Source organism: Sebastes umbrosus, chromosome 5, assembly GCF_015220745.1.
Source record: "Sebastes umbrosus isolate fSebUmb1 chromosome 5, fSebUmb1.pri, whole genome shotgun sequence".
In the NCBI taxonomy this organism is placed as follows: Eukaryota; Metazoa; Chordata; class Actinopteri; order Perciformes; family Sebastidae; genus Sebastes; species Sebastes umbrosus.
Genome location: NC_051273.1, coordinates 34,453,638 through 34,469,220, shown reverse-complemented (window position 1 = coordinate 34,469,220; position 15,583 = coordinate 34,453,638).

Sequence of the window (15,583 nt, the reverse complement as noted above, 5' to 3'; positions counted from 1 at the left end):
TATTCAGTATTTGTTTTTTCTATAAATTTGATGAAGCTATATGATGCTTATACTGACTGAATAGTTTAAATTGAAGATGCTTTGATTTTATGACTCCACTATTCCTAAAATATATATTATAGATGTCTTATCTTTTATATCTTTTGTTCACATTTCCCCCAAATCCATCCTGACATATTTGACATCTTTGGAAACTTTGAGATCTTGAGTTGAATCTTGAATCAATTTCTATGGTTTTTATTTGTGTTTGGCTGCTAAACATGAGTTTGTATAGATGGATCCACTGGTGGAGCTGTCAGAGTTCAAGAGGTGAAGTCACTACGTCTTTATTGAAGTAGCAGCACGTTGTCATTAATATTAATGAGAGCTCTGTTTCACTTTTTGTATTTTACAGTTTTTAACCTGCATCCTGTTGGCTTCAGGTGTTTGGAGTTTACATTTTCTAAACTTCTACGTTCTAAACCTTCTTCAGCTCTGCACAGATTATTAAACATTGAATGATTTCAAGCAGGAACTTTGTCTTCTAAACTTACATCATTTTGTCTTTATTCAGATTGTGGGACTGCAGTTTGTCAGAGATCGGCTGTGCTTCTCTGGCCTCAGCTCTGAAGTCCAACCCCTCCCATCTGAGAGAGCTGCAGCTGAGAGGAAACGACCTGAAGGAATTTGACGTGAAGCTGCTGTCTGATCTTGTGGAGAGTCCAGACTGTAGACTGGAGACTCTGAGGTCAGTAGAGGGTCGGAGTCGGTCCATGCTGGTTTCAGCAGTATTGTTGTGATGTGTTTCCTCAGTTAAGTTTTGAGAGGAGAACGGTGACACAGAGAGAGAGAACAGTCAGCCAATCAGATCAGCCAGAAGCTTGTTGTGATCGTGTGTTAGAGTTGAAGTGAAGAAGATGTTGTCGTTGTGTTCATGTCTCCAGGAAATAAAGCTGGATTAAAGCTGACAGCATCACAACATGTATACAGACAATGGTCCTCATCCATCAAACTGTCTATACCATCAAATCTGATCAGAAAGTCTTTGTTCTCTCATTGATCAGTTCATCTCTGTCACAGCTCTGAGATCAGTCTGTCTGAAGCCTCAAATCACTGGCTCTTATTTCATAGAACCACCGTTACATTTAGTAACCATGATGTGGTCTGCCCAAAGAGTTATTAAGGAGGGTAACGGGATGAGGGTGTGGAGTTTTAGTGTCTTTTGTAACTCTTTCCAGTCACTAGGAGCAGCAAACTGGAATGAATGACGACCAGAGGAGGTGCAGACTTTAGGAACGACCATACTGATGAATTTGCTAGAACATAAATTGCGGTTACTGTTGGAGATATTGAGTAGTGAGCGGAGATATGGCGGTCGGTTTTTCCGGTGATAGTTTTATAAATGAACTGTGTGCCGCATCAGTGACTGACAGCTGATGAAGGGAGTCTCTGTAAACATTGATTCATGACTTGTGCTCTCTTCTTCTCTCATCAGATGGCACCGAAGGTGGTCTCTGTCAGAGTCTGAGTGATCAGAAAAGAGGATGTGTTGAGAGGATCAGCCATGTCCTGATGATCCACAGAGGTTCACCACCTGGACCTGGATCTTATTTTGTCTTTTTTTTTTTTATTCATTCATATATTCTGAACCCAAAGTGCCTCTGCAGAGTAATTCATTTTCAGTTTATGACAACATAACTGTAGATTAACACATTTAAATAGATCTTTTTGCTTTGCTTTGTGTCTCAGCTCCACCTTGTGGAACGATGGAGTTTTGCTGTTTATTTCTAAATAACACTAGAAGTTAATAAAGTTACCCTATTAAAACCGAGCCCTCAGGACGAGTGCCGGGCTTTGATGCCAATTTTCATAGTGGCCAAACGGCGGTACTACAACTTCCGTGTCCCAGACGTGATGCCATTGGGCCCAAAAAGACTTTTCCCCATAGACTTTCATTGGGGAAGAGACGTCTGTAACTCAGGGGTTCATTTATGTTGAGGCGAATCAACTTCCCAGTACGAACACTCTAATAGTCCTTATTTAAATCATTAGCTCCTAAAAGTTGTAAAATGCACTAAAAGCTGAATCCAGAGTTATTTTCCTTCCTCCGTTCATGTGAATGAGACCCAGACCGAGGCTGGAGCGAGGGCTGGGAGGAGGAGTTAAAGGAAACACTACTGCTCCTGCTCTATGGGCCCAATGGATGAGTAACTGCAACTCTCATAGGAATGAACGGGGAGCCTCCAACGCTGTATCCGGATCTCTTTATACATCCATGATTAAAACCAATACCAGCCATTTCTTATATAATCAAAGATAAATATTTGCTTGTAACAAACAGAAAGAATCAGATAAAATCTGAATTCAGTCGAGGCTTCACTTAAAGGGACTGTTTGTAACTTCTTACACGTATAAATCAATCCGGGTCGATGTCCCATGCGTGCTCGCGTGTGGCTACGCTGTTCAGACAAGACTCTAACACAAACTACACAGAAACACCAAAGTTGTATCTAGTGAAGCCCGTCTGTTAAACAGTGTTGGCCGCGGTCGGAGGACGCGGGGGAGACCGTAGCTTTGGTCTCCAGGACCGGAGTCTCTGCTGTACTCTGCTCCTCTGCCTGCTTGCCTTCACTCACACACCTCGCTCGTTCTCGCTATTTCGCTCAACTCTCACGTGCATGCGCGCACACTACACACTGCAGAAGAGTTAGTTTAACTCTGAGAATATCTAGTGAATGTACAGTGGATGTTTGTGCAGAAATAAATGCTGCAGCTCCTCCAGACCAACAGAGGTTTCCCGTGTCTTGTGAAGTGACGGGGCTCCGAAGAGAGAAACGTTATCGTCTCCGACCAAAACTCTGGTGTCTCCCCTGTTCCCTCCGGCCGCGGTCGGGAGGCTGAGGCAGGAAAAGCCAACACTAGGATCAGCAGTGATTCATGGAGAAACCTTCGTCTGGTCAGCTAACATTACTGCCAAGCAGCTGAAATAAAGAGTGATATTGAGGATTTTAGCTGACGTGTGTCGCCTCACTGTTTTGACCAATACCCGTTCATGTCTATGTAGAGCGAGCACAAGCGCGAACCCGACGCTGACTTTCGTTGACTTAACGGCCACAGGTGTCACTTTTAACAAGCATTTTCTGATTCTTACAAACAGTCCCTTTAAGTTTCTCAACTGACTACAAACACATTATGTCTGGATTTTGGTGGAAAGTCAGCACCTTAATATTTTATATAATGTTTGATGTAAAATAAACAAACAGAACTGATTAACATGCTTATTCTAGATTTTATATTCATTAATCATGTACATACAGGAAAATTCCAGTGTTTTGTGTGACTGCCAGTTTTCATGTTACATGACTGAACACAGACAAATAAAGTCCCCTGTGGAGCTTTTTCCCCTCAGAAATCCATGTTGAAGCGGTCGTTCTCACCACCGTTCATGTTCTGTTGTTACTGCTGGAGCTGCTTTCTGCCAGCAGATGTCACCGTTCCCTCTGTTTTACCACAAAGGAGGTTTATCCGAATGGATGCAGTGAACACTGAACTAATGATGTGAATGCTTTCTTTCTGACTGACTTGGTTTTGTAAAGGTTAAGTGTCGTCATAATGTAGTTGAACTTGATGGAACTGGATTTGATATTAAACTCGGGACACTAGTTGCACAAACACCCGCTTGGACTCAAGTATGAACTGATTAGAGTTTGGTGGTTAGAGGTCAAAGGTCGCGGCCTCACAAAACACATTTCTGGCTATAACTCCAGAATTCATGTTATTTATGACAATTTCACACAAATTTTTATAATGATAAAATGATGAAGTGATGACATTTTGGACAGATGTGGATGTAAACTGCAACTTGAATGGTTGGGTGAGGCAGACAACTGTGAGGTGGTAATTTGTGTTTTTTCTTTTCGAAGAGAAAACAAGTTTTTTTATTTCATCGATGTTTAAGTATTTTGAGTTAACTCATTTTAAAATAAGTTAGCTAACTTTGTGATATTAACAAAGAGATGTAGCTAACGTTAGTGTTAACGGTCATTTTCATTTTTTAAAACTTCAACATGTTTCTGGGGTTTTCTGTCCACATGTTAAGATCTGTTACTGTACTGGACAGTGAAGTCATCATTGTAGTAAAGATGAGACTGCAGATATTTTGTCATATTAGTATTCAATAACTGTCTTTGACAGAACCTCTTTAACATCTAACACAATGAATAAAAGTTCACAGTGTTCCTCAGCAGATAGAGAAAACTGCATGTTCACAGGTTCTAATAAGTGCAGGAGTATATTCTAGTGTACGTTACAGTCCCAGTAGCTACATTTTGTGCCTCTCATGTCTGACCTTTAAACTCAAGTCCCAGAGCTAAGCAGACTATTTTCTGATAAAGTCCTTCATCAGCAACACTTAGAGCTGTTTTAAAGACTCCACAAAGAATCATCTGAACATCTGTTGCAAAATAAAAACACATTTTAATCAGTTTACCAAGTTGTGAGTGTATTAACAAATCCAGGTTGCTGGAAATGGCACGTCCTTGCTTTTTTTTGTAAAACACAAGCAAAACGTTAAGACCTTTTCTATGATATTGGAATTGTATATTGGAAGAAACATCAATATAAAGGAATGCAACTCATATGATAATATAATACATTTTAAAATTGTGCTTCACATTGTACTAATTGAGCAATAAAGATGTTTCATTTCTGGCTACCATCTGTGGTTGGATTAGGAAAAAGAGCTGCACAGTTGCAGCTCAGGAAAATGGCTGAAATTATTTTTCATTGTGCAACAGACAGAATAATTTTTCATCCAGATATTCAGAAGAATTATATTTGTATGAATCTGTAAAAGAAACATAACTACTTATGATTTATTAACATGATTTAAACATAAAGCTGAGATCTCTCCATTCCTACACCACCATGTTCTTGTTTGGTTGGCTTTGGCTATTTTACTAGATTAGGTTATACACCCTTCATTCACCACACAACCACTCATCCATCTGCTGACAAATTGATAACACTGATTCACACACCTCATCACCTCACTATGGTTTATTGGTTATTGTATTTTTGATAATAAACTTGTACACCTTTCAGTTTAAATCCGTGTCTCTGCCGTCTCTTGTCATGGCTCATGAGCCGGGTCATAACACTCATAAACACTCATAAACACATCAAGTTAAAAACACACACACACACACACTCAGATAAACTCACCTGACTTCCTGTAAATAGAGAGGGGAGGAGCCACACTGACCAGGTGATCCAGGTACATGAGAACAGGGAGGGAACCTTAAAAGATTTCAGTCAGCTCAGACTCCATTTTGGGTTCGGAGTAGCAGGCGGTTGGCAACACTGGGCTGTGACTGGACAGGAGATGGCAGAGGGAAGTGACGGATCAGGAAGCGAGTTAGGCGAGATGGAATTAGGTGGCGGGAGTTATGGAGAATGGGATATTGCTCGGAAAAAGAAACGTAAAAAGAATCCAAATAATAAATCAGATGATAGTGATTATGTTGACAGAGAAGCTGTAACAGAGGAGGAGAGATGATTATAAGGTAATCATTAAACTTGCGCAAGAAGGGGCTTCTTTTGGAGAGTGGAATCCAATACAACTTACAAGATTCATATGTAAGGAAATTGGAGAGATAAAGAGTGCTAAAGTGTTGAGAAATGGATCATTGTGATTATTTGCAAGGATGGAGGACAACAAGGGCGAGCAATCAGGATGAACAAAATAAATGGCAGGAAAGTACAATGTTCCCTAGCTGGTGACAAAAAACTAGTCAAGGGAGTCATCTCAGGGATCCCAGTAAATGTACCAGATGACGATGTTAAAGCAAACATAACTAATGCAAACGTAAGTGAAGTCAAACGCATGAAATCAAACAGAAATGGGATTAAAAGTGACAGTCTCTCAGTCCTGATCACTTTTGAGGAGGAAAAACTTCCAGAAAAAAATCTTCATTGGATATATGTGTTATGATGTCAGGCTGTATATTCCCCCACCACTCAGATGTTTTAAGTGTCAAAGATTTGGACATGTGGCAGCTGTGTGTAAAGGACACCAAAGGTGTGGAAGATGTGGTGGAGAACATGAGTATGGAAAATGTGCCCAGGGAACAAAGCTGAAATGCTGCAATTGCGGCGGAGAACATAGCTCAGCGTACGGTGGATGTGAGGTCAGCAAAAGAGCGGCAGAGGTGCAGCGAGTCAAGGTGTATCAGGGAATCAGCTATGCAGAGGCAGCAAAGAAGGTTTCAGGAGGCATAAAGGTGACAAAGCAAAATAACACTGTGAATGAAGATGCTGGAAAATGTGCAGGATGTGATAAGTTGAAGGAGGAAACTCTGCTAGTCAGAAAAAGTGACTTTGTGCTCTTTATGGCAGAAATAATCAACTGTTCGGCACAGTCGAAAAGTCGCAATGAAAGGATTAAAATAATTGTAAGATCAGCTGAGAAGTACCTTGAAGTAAATGGGTTACAATGGGAAACAGTTAGAGACATTCTGAATGAAGATACACAATCCTCTCAAACATGGGCTGGATCCTCTTAATGGTGCTAATTCTGCTACAATGGAATGCGAGAAGCTTAATAGCAAATGGACAGGAGTTTAAGAAGTACATTGATAATTTACAAAATAAACCTAATATAATATGTATACAAGAGACATGGTTGAAACCACAGTGGGATTTTGTTGTAAAGGGATATTCTGTAGTTAGAAGAGATAAGGAATCTGGCAATGGTGGAGGAGTTGCAACATTCATACAGAATGAAATGAGTTACAAGATAATGCATGTAAACACTGAGCATGAATCAATTGTGGTTAAGGTGTGGACTGACAGAGGTGATATAGATATAATTAACTTTTATAATCCATGCGGGAAATTAAGTCAAGGTATATTGGAGGATGTAGGGGGATCATTGCAAAACAATGTAATATGGTGTGGGGATTTTAATTCACATAATTCATTGTGGGGGAGCAATAGCACAGATGCAAATGGTGTAGTTGTAGAATAATTTATAGATGATCACTGTTTGGTGTGTATTAATAATGGGGAGGGAACACGGTATAATTGCACTCAAAACACAGAAGCAGCACTTGACCTAACATTTATAAATAGTAATTTAGCAGGTGTAAGCACATGGAAAGTAATAAAGCATACTACAATGGGCAAACTAAAGTTGGTGTAAAAATTTATTATGATAAGGGAAAGAAAATTCCTAGATGGAAGTTGGAAAATGCTAACTGGGATGCTTACCAAAAGATAAGTGCAACGAGATGTGAGGGAATTAAAGAAGATTATCAAATGGATGTAAACATATTTAATGGTGAACTAGTTAATGAAATAATTCAGTCTGCTGAGGAAACAATCCCAAAGAGTACAGGAACTAAACGTATTAAGAATGTACCTTGGTGGAATAGCGACTGTAGCAAAGCCCTAAAAAACAGAAATAAAGCATTTAGGGAACTCAAAAAACTTCATTCGCAGGATGCTTTGATCCAGTATAAAAGGGCACAGGCAATAGTAAGGAAAACAATAAGTACCCAAAAACGCACATTTTGGAGGCAATATTGTAGCAGTACAGGAAGAGAAGTAAAGCTTTCAGATGTCTGGGGCATGATCAGGAGAATGGGTGGGATCAGAAGGAGTTATAAGTTACCAGTGATGAATAATGGGGATAAAATGGCTGTCAGCAACCTAGACAAGGCTGAACTTCTGGCGCAAACATTCAGGAAAGTTCACAGCTCAGACAACCTAACAGATGAGGCCAGGCGCTGTAGAAATAGAGTTTTATTGGAGAAATCAAAAATATTAGAGAAAAAAGAGACATCAGAAGATCCAATAGACCTGCCTTTTAGTATGTTTGAATTGAGAAGAACAATAACTAGTGCACGTCAGACCACACCTGGTAAAGATGGCGTATGCTATAAAATGTTAGAGAACATGGCAGATAACACTCTGGTCACTGTGTTAAGACTGTATAACAGAGTTTGGGAAACTGGCCAACTTCCTTCAGTTTGGAAACAAGCTGTAATAGTGCCTATTCTAAAACCAGGGAAAGACCCATCAGATCCATATAGTTACAGACCTATTGCCCTAACCTCTCATTTATGTAAAATTATGGAACGAATGGTTACAGAGAGATTAACCTATTTCCTGGAAAGTAAAGCTCTTTTATCTCCACATCAAAATGGGTTCCGTAGGGGTCGCAATACTATGGACTCTGTCTTATGCTTAGAGTCAGACATCAGGAAAGCACAGACCAACAAAGAAGTAGTATTAGCTGTCTTCTTTGATGTGGAAAAAGCATATGATATGCTCTGGAAAGAAGGGTTACTCATTAAATTGAATTCATTGGGAATTGGTGGTAGAGCATATAATTGGGTGAAGGACTTTTTATTTGACAGGAAAATACAGGTAAGAGTAGATGCAGAATATTAAAATGTATATACAGTGGATAATGAAACTCCACAAGGTAGTGTCTGTAGTCCGTTATTATTCAATATAATGATCAATGATATATTTTCTCAGGTTGAGCAAAATATAGGAAAGTCTATGTACGCGGATGACGGAGCTCTTTGGATAAGAGGCCGCAATGTATCATTTGTTATTAAGAAAATGCAAGCTGCAATAGCTGAGGTGGAGAAATGGGCAAATAAATGGGGATTCAAGTTATCAGTAGCAAAAACACAAGTTATTTGTTTCTTAAAACGGCGTAAAATCGCACCCATTTCCCTAAAACTGTATGATCAACCTCTGGAGCAAGACAAAGCTGTTAGATTTCTGGGGATTTGGTTTGATGAAAAGCTCACATGGAACATTCATTTAGATAAAATCAGGAGCAAATGTAAAAAAAGTCATCAATATACTGCGTTGTTTGACAGGACAGGAGTGGGGAGCAAGTAGAGCATCTTTACAACATATATACTGGGCTCTCATGAGATCTGTCCTTGACTATGGGTGTGTAGCTTACATGTCAGCAGCAGAATCAAACCTTAAGAAATTAGATGTAGCTCAGGCTTTGAGAATCATTAGTGGATCATTCAGAACATCTCCGGTATCAGCAATGGAAGTGGAAGTGGGAGAAATGCCCCTACGGATTAGAAGAATAAAATTAATGCTGGCATACTGGGTTAATCTTCAGGGGCATTATGAAACTCACCCTACCAAAAGTGTTTTGACAGACTGCTGGGAACATAATGAAACAAACTTCATAAGCTTTGGGTGGGTAGGTGATTCAAAGGCAGAAAACATAGGGTTATGTCAATTCCAATATTGCTCTACAGTTTCAGTTTCCTCCATTCCTCCCTGGTTATTCCCCTTACCAAATGTTGACCTCAATATACAGCAGGAATTGAAGGAGAAGTCAAAGAAAATTCCAGCATGGCGCATAGTCCAGAATTATTTGGATCAGCACTTCACAGACTCCGTGTTCTTATTTACAGACGGCTCCAAAGATCCTGAGACAGTTTGTGCAGGTGCAGCAGTTTATATCCCGGTGAGTGAGACCTACATCAAGAAACGAGTATCAAATTATTTCAATCAGGAAAGACTCGTATGAATTGAATGATGATTTATTACAAAGTGCACGAATTATGAATAGTACAGTCTTTGGCGATTTAGACCCGATGTGAAATAACGAAGGGGAAGTGAAGCTGTAGTAGGATGTAGAAATATTCCCCCCGGGTCTAGACACTGGTGGTGGTGGTGGTGAAGACTGATGCAGATCCGATGAATGAAGTGGAGCAGGATTACTCTGATGTGATGAATCTGGAGGTGATGGGGTGGTGGAGGGTCGCGTCCGTTAGTGCTGAATACTGACACTGAAAACTCATAGAGGAGAATGGTTTTTAAACTTTTGACAGCAGCATGTTATTGGTTGAGGGAGATATGGCAAGCTCTGATTGGTCACTGAAAAGAGAGACGCCCATAATCAGCTGACATATGAATAGCCCATGAGAGAGAGAGAACCAGAATGAATGAGAATGAATGAGCTTGCACCCCTAGTCTTCCTGTCTGAATTTACGCTTAAGCTTCATGTGTCAGTATATACTACAGAAATATTGGCAATATTATTGGCCCTGCAGTGGATAGAGGAGAGGGAAATAAAAAACACCGTTATTGCATCTGACAGTTTTTCAGCACTCACAAGCATAGGATCTGGTAGATCATCAGTCAGAACGGATTTAATTAATGAAATATTTCTCATTATGTATAGGATGGAAATGAAAGGCACAGGTACACGATTCATATGGGTTCCTGCTCATGTTGGTGTGGAAGGAAATGAGCAGGTAGACATTCTGGCCAAACAAACACTAAGAATTAAGAATATAGAATTACAAATTCCATTAAGTAAAGCTGCGGCTAAACCATTCATCAAGAACTATGCACAAAAAGTATGGCAGAAGTACTGGGATGAGCAGGAAACTGGAAGGCATATGTACAATATACAGAAACATGTTGGAGCAGGGAGAAAGGTGGGCTGGAAAAGAAGGGAAGAAAATATCATCACTCGACTAAGAATCGGACATACAGGTCTTAATCAAACATTATATCGAATAGGCAAGCACCCAACTGGGAAATGTACACACTGTAACCAGCCAGAAACTGTTGAACACATACTGATACACTGCAGTAATTACACTATCCAGAGGAATCACCTTTTCAGACATTAAGGAAGGCAAAACATCACGACTTTTCAGTGTCAGGTCTATTGGGGAATAAAGCAGATAATATATACAGTGAAATTATTCAGTTTTTGAGAGAATCTGATTTAGTTAAAAGAATCTAGAGTTTTCATTATCTTTTTTCATTTTTTTTTATTATTATTTTTTTTTTATTTTCACTTTGTTTCTGCACCATCTTCTGTTCCACACTCCAGTCCAGATGGTGGTAATGCACCTCTAAAGCCATGGGCACACTGCCCGCATGAGGCTCGCCTGACGGCAGCGTCGCGTCGTGGCTGCGTGATGCCCACCTAGGGTGTTCACACTAGACGCGAGTTAGCTGCCTGTCGGGAGCGTGTCTGCTACCTGTTAGCTGTGTTTTTGCTGCTGCTGTCAGCCCTTTCTTTCTACATAGAGTTTGCCTTTTAATGGCCATTTAACTTCATGATAAATATAATTTATATTTATTTTAGACAGAGAAAGGTTCAGAAACGTGTGGTAATTAGTAAATAATAGTGATAATCCACAATTAAAACTCAGTACTGTATTCATTTATGATGCTTTCCAAGTCACTGCTTGTTCCACATCACTGTCCGGCACATATTTCAGAATAAAAGCCTCGTGTTAACAAATAAAGGAATTCTGTGCAAAGAAAACCCGCTTTAAGGCTTTTATTTCGAAATGAAAGCAGGAAGTGTTGATTTAAAAACAAGTTTACTTAACTTTACTTTTTTTTCATCTCCGTAACATATTCTACAGATAAACCTCGGAACTGTAGTAAAGACTTGCTGGTATGAAGTTAATATACAGTCACTAGATCACTTTCCGTGACATATTCTACAGATGTCTAGACATGGAAACTGCAGTAATCTTGCTGTTTATGATGTTCATATACTGTCAATAGATCACCTTCACTGTCTGTGACATATTCTACAGATGTCCAGACATGTAAACTGTAGTAAAGTCTTGCTAGTATGATGTTAATATACAGTCACTAGATCCCTTTCACTATCTGTGACATATTCTACAGATGTCTAGACATGTAAACTGTATTATGTAGCTGATATGATGTTCATATACTGTCAATAGATCATCTTCACTGTCTGTTGCTGCTGGGACACGCAGCTGAGACGCGAGATGCTCGCGTGTAAAATAGGCGACCCTTCTATTCTATAAAATAGACGCGCGTCTGACGCGCGTCTCATGCGGGCAGTGTGTCCACTCTGACCTGTTAACATGGACGCCGAAATAAAAAACAACACGCCACGCGAGACTCACGCGAGCCTCAAGCGGGCAGTGTGTCCACCACTTAAGATAGTTTGCCAACCGCCAATAAACACCAAAGAAGAAGAAGAAGAAGAAGAAGAAGAAGAAGAAGAAGAAGAAGACTCCATTTTGAGTAGAAGGAGGAAAACTGAAGACTGAAGCAGGGTGAGTGTTGATCCAACATTTTATTATTTCACTGGTAAAGTGTCTGAGTCAGTTTTCTCCCTGTGGACTGTAGAGTAGAGAAATGTTAGAGTGAACTCAACAGTTTGATTCATCTGGCTGAATAATATTTGTAACGTGAGGGTTTGTTGTGTGGTGGTGGATCACTCTTTACGAGAATAAACATGCAGGATGGAGACGGATAACTTTTTAAGCAGCCACTTTACTGTTCTTCCCACTTCATCAGTTTCACAACAACAACAACAACAACAACAACAACACTTCCTTGTTCCTAACTCACATGTCGTAGAACTAACCAATCACATGCCAGAAGGACCTGGACTAAGGTAAATGTCAGGAAGACACTCACAGGCAGATTCAAGATATTATCATAACTATTTCAAAGACGCTGCCGTAAATATTTGAACATGTAAATATGTAAATAATAATCTTGTAAACATAAATATGTAAATAATTAACTGTGTAAACATTGTAAGTATATTTTTAGTAAATTAACTCAAATATATGAATTGACTTCTAAACCTTACACTTATATTGAGTGTTGTTGATAAAAAAAACATTCATGAACTATTGTTAGAAAGGCCTGGATTGTAATAGGACTATGATAATGCAAAGTTCATAATTTGTTTGTATGAATGTTCCTACTGTTTATTAGGTGTATAATAATTGTATGACTTAATTCCCACCTTTCTATGGGCATGTAGTGACAAAATACTACATCAAAATAAGCCCCCTGCTGGCTGACTGACTAATATCCCAGTAAGCAGCAGAGGAAACAGGCTCAGTAGTTAGTATGTGGATGAGTAGAAGGAGCTAATTCATGTGTTGTTGTGCGTTCATGACATACAGTAAGTAGTTTCTTATTTGCTCTCCTTTGACTTCTATGTAGAAACTGTGTATTTATTCCTTTCTGTGCTTTTTTATCTTGTGCTTCAAAAGTACCGTGCTGTGTTCGCAGGATAGGCTAATTAGCATTCTATCGGAATGATATCAGGCTCTCTATAGTCTTTATTCCCCTGCATTGATATTTGACTATATTGCTATATTTCTGTTATAGTATGTTCTACTGTATAGAGTAGTTAAATGTGTGTCATTACACATTGCCTGGTGTTCAGCTCATGTTCAGTTTGTAGGTAATAAGTGTGGTTAATTAAGGCTTAGCTGTATGCGCTACGCTGCACCACAGGACACTGTTTATTCATTACGTTAATTCAGCTATATAGTATTGTGATAATCAGTGTATATATTGTACTGAAAGAAATGTTTTTACAGTATGTAGTTGCTGTCAGGTTGTGTGTAAATGTACAGTATATATTGAGTTCACTGTGGCTATATTATTAACAAGAAATACTGCTGTTTAAGTTGCTTACATTATTTAGGTAAATTGTAAGTCAAGTTGGCTGATATTGTATTTCTCTGTTGGTTTCTGTAGGACCGCAGCACACATAGATCACAGATACATAACCTAAATCCATAAATAAAGATCGACACCCGAGTGACGACGAGTGTCATATATCCACCAGCCTAAGAAAGATTCCTCAGTTACAGTTCATATTAATTACATAGGAATTGCCTAAAAACATGATTTGCATTAGAAGGGATTAACTTAACTGATCTAAACATATACATATATATATATATATATATATATATATATACACACATCACAATGATTTCATTCAAAAGACCCCTCTTTAACATAAAACGACATTTCACCTACTACAGGGCACTAAAGAGGAACATGACAGATCATGAATGCTTAATTCATGTTGACTTTTCAGAAAACTACGCCTGCAGGCACTCTTTGCATCAAACCAGCAGCAGGCAACACGCCTCACCTTGAGTTCTACATGCTGGGGGTGTGAAAGAACATTATGTGCTTTTTTGGGCCATGCACACAATACAGGCAGAAAGGCAATTTTGATCTGTTCTGTACTAAGCTGCAGCACTGTGGGTTCAAATCAGGCAACTGGAATTTTTTTGAGGCGAGCCACGGCAAGAGTGCTCCAGATGGAATTGGAGGCCTCCTCAAAAAGGACTGCTGACAGGCTGGTCAGCCACGGGAAAGACATCCCCAATGCTGAGCTCTTCTTCAACACACTGGTGTATGCACAGACCTCAGTAAAACTGTTCTACATCAGTGAGGATAACGTAGATGAAGCCACAAAGAGCATGCCAGATAGTCTCCAGGTGGTGCCATCAACCACGCGCATTCACCAAGTAGTAACAGTTAGCCCGGGACAAATCAGTTACCGTGATGTGAGCTGCCTTTGCTCAAAAAGACAGACCCTGGAGTGTCAGTGTTGTAACTCCCAAACCTTTACCTTCGAGGTTCAGGCAATGGCACCCACACAGGAGGATAACAGTCAGAATCTGTATGAAATTCCTTGGCAAAACTCAGACATCATCGGCCAATGGTGTTGTGTGAATTATGATGACGACATTTATCCTGGAGTTATTCAAGAGGTGACTGAAACTCATGTCGAAGTAAAATGTACAGTATGCACCGGATTGGAATCAACCGCTTTTTCTGGCCACCGCGGGATGATGTCTTATGGTATTTGCATGAAGATGTCATCAGATGATTCCTCCTCCAACTTCTGTGACCTCACGTCAAATGGAGATCGACAGGGGCATATGGGCCAAGTTCTCAGACTTGTAAACTGTCTGAAATCAAAAGGAACATGAAAGGAACCAAAGAAACACAAAGATGAAATAGACTCAGAGTAGGATCAGTTTAAAAGGACTGTTTTGTGATTGAGTAGAATTAAAAGAAACAAAGATGAAATACAATATGATTAGGACGAGTTGGAAAGGACTGTAACAGAGAGACAACATAGAGACACATCTTGACTAGAGATATATCACAGAGACACATCTGGACTGGAGAGACACCAACGAGACACACATCTGGACTAGAAAGACACCAATGAGACACACATCTGGACTAAAGAGACACCAAAGAGACATCTGGACTAGAAAGACACCAATGAGACACACATCTGGACTAGAAAGACACCACAGAGATACACATCTGGATTGGAGTGACACCAATGGGACACACATTTGGACTAGAGAGATACCAAGGAGACACACATCTGGACCGTTTTGTGAATAATTAAAAGAAACAAAAAAAGAACAAGACACTGGAAGATGAAATAGACTATGAGTAGGAGGAGTTGGAAAGGACTGTTTATAAATTGAGAATAATTCAGTATTAAGCATGTTTAAGTTGAAGATATGATGTTTATTTTTTCCATTGTTTCATTGGAGTTAATAAGGACAAGAGGGAGGAAGGGAGTCATGGTGAAAAGGACAGATGAGATGGGAGGGCGGAGGAGAAAAGTAAAGGCAAAAGGAGAAAAGCTTTTCCCTTTCAAGAGATTTGTTACTAAAGACAGGAAAAATGAAGACAGGAAAACACAGAACATTACTTATGTATTCACACTTTATTTTGTGTTTTACAGGACAGGAGC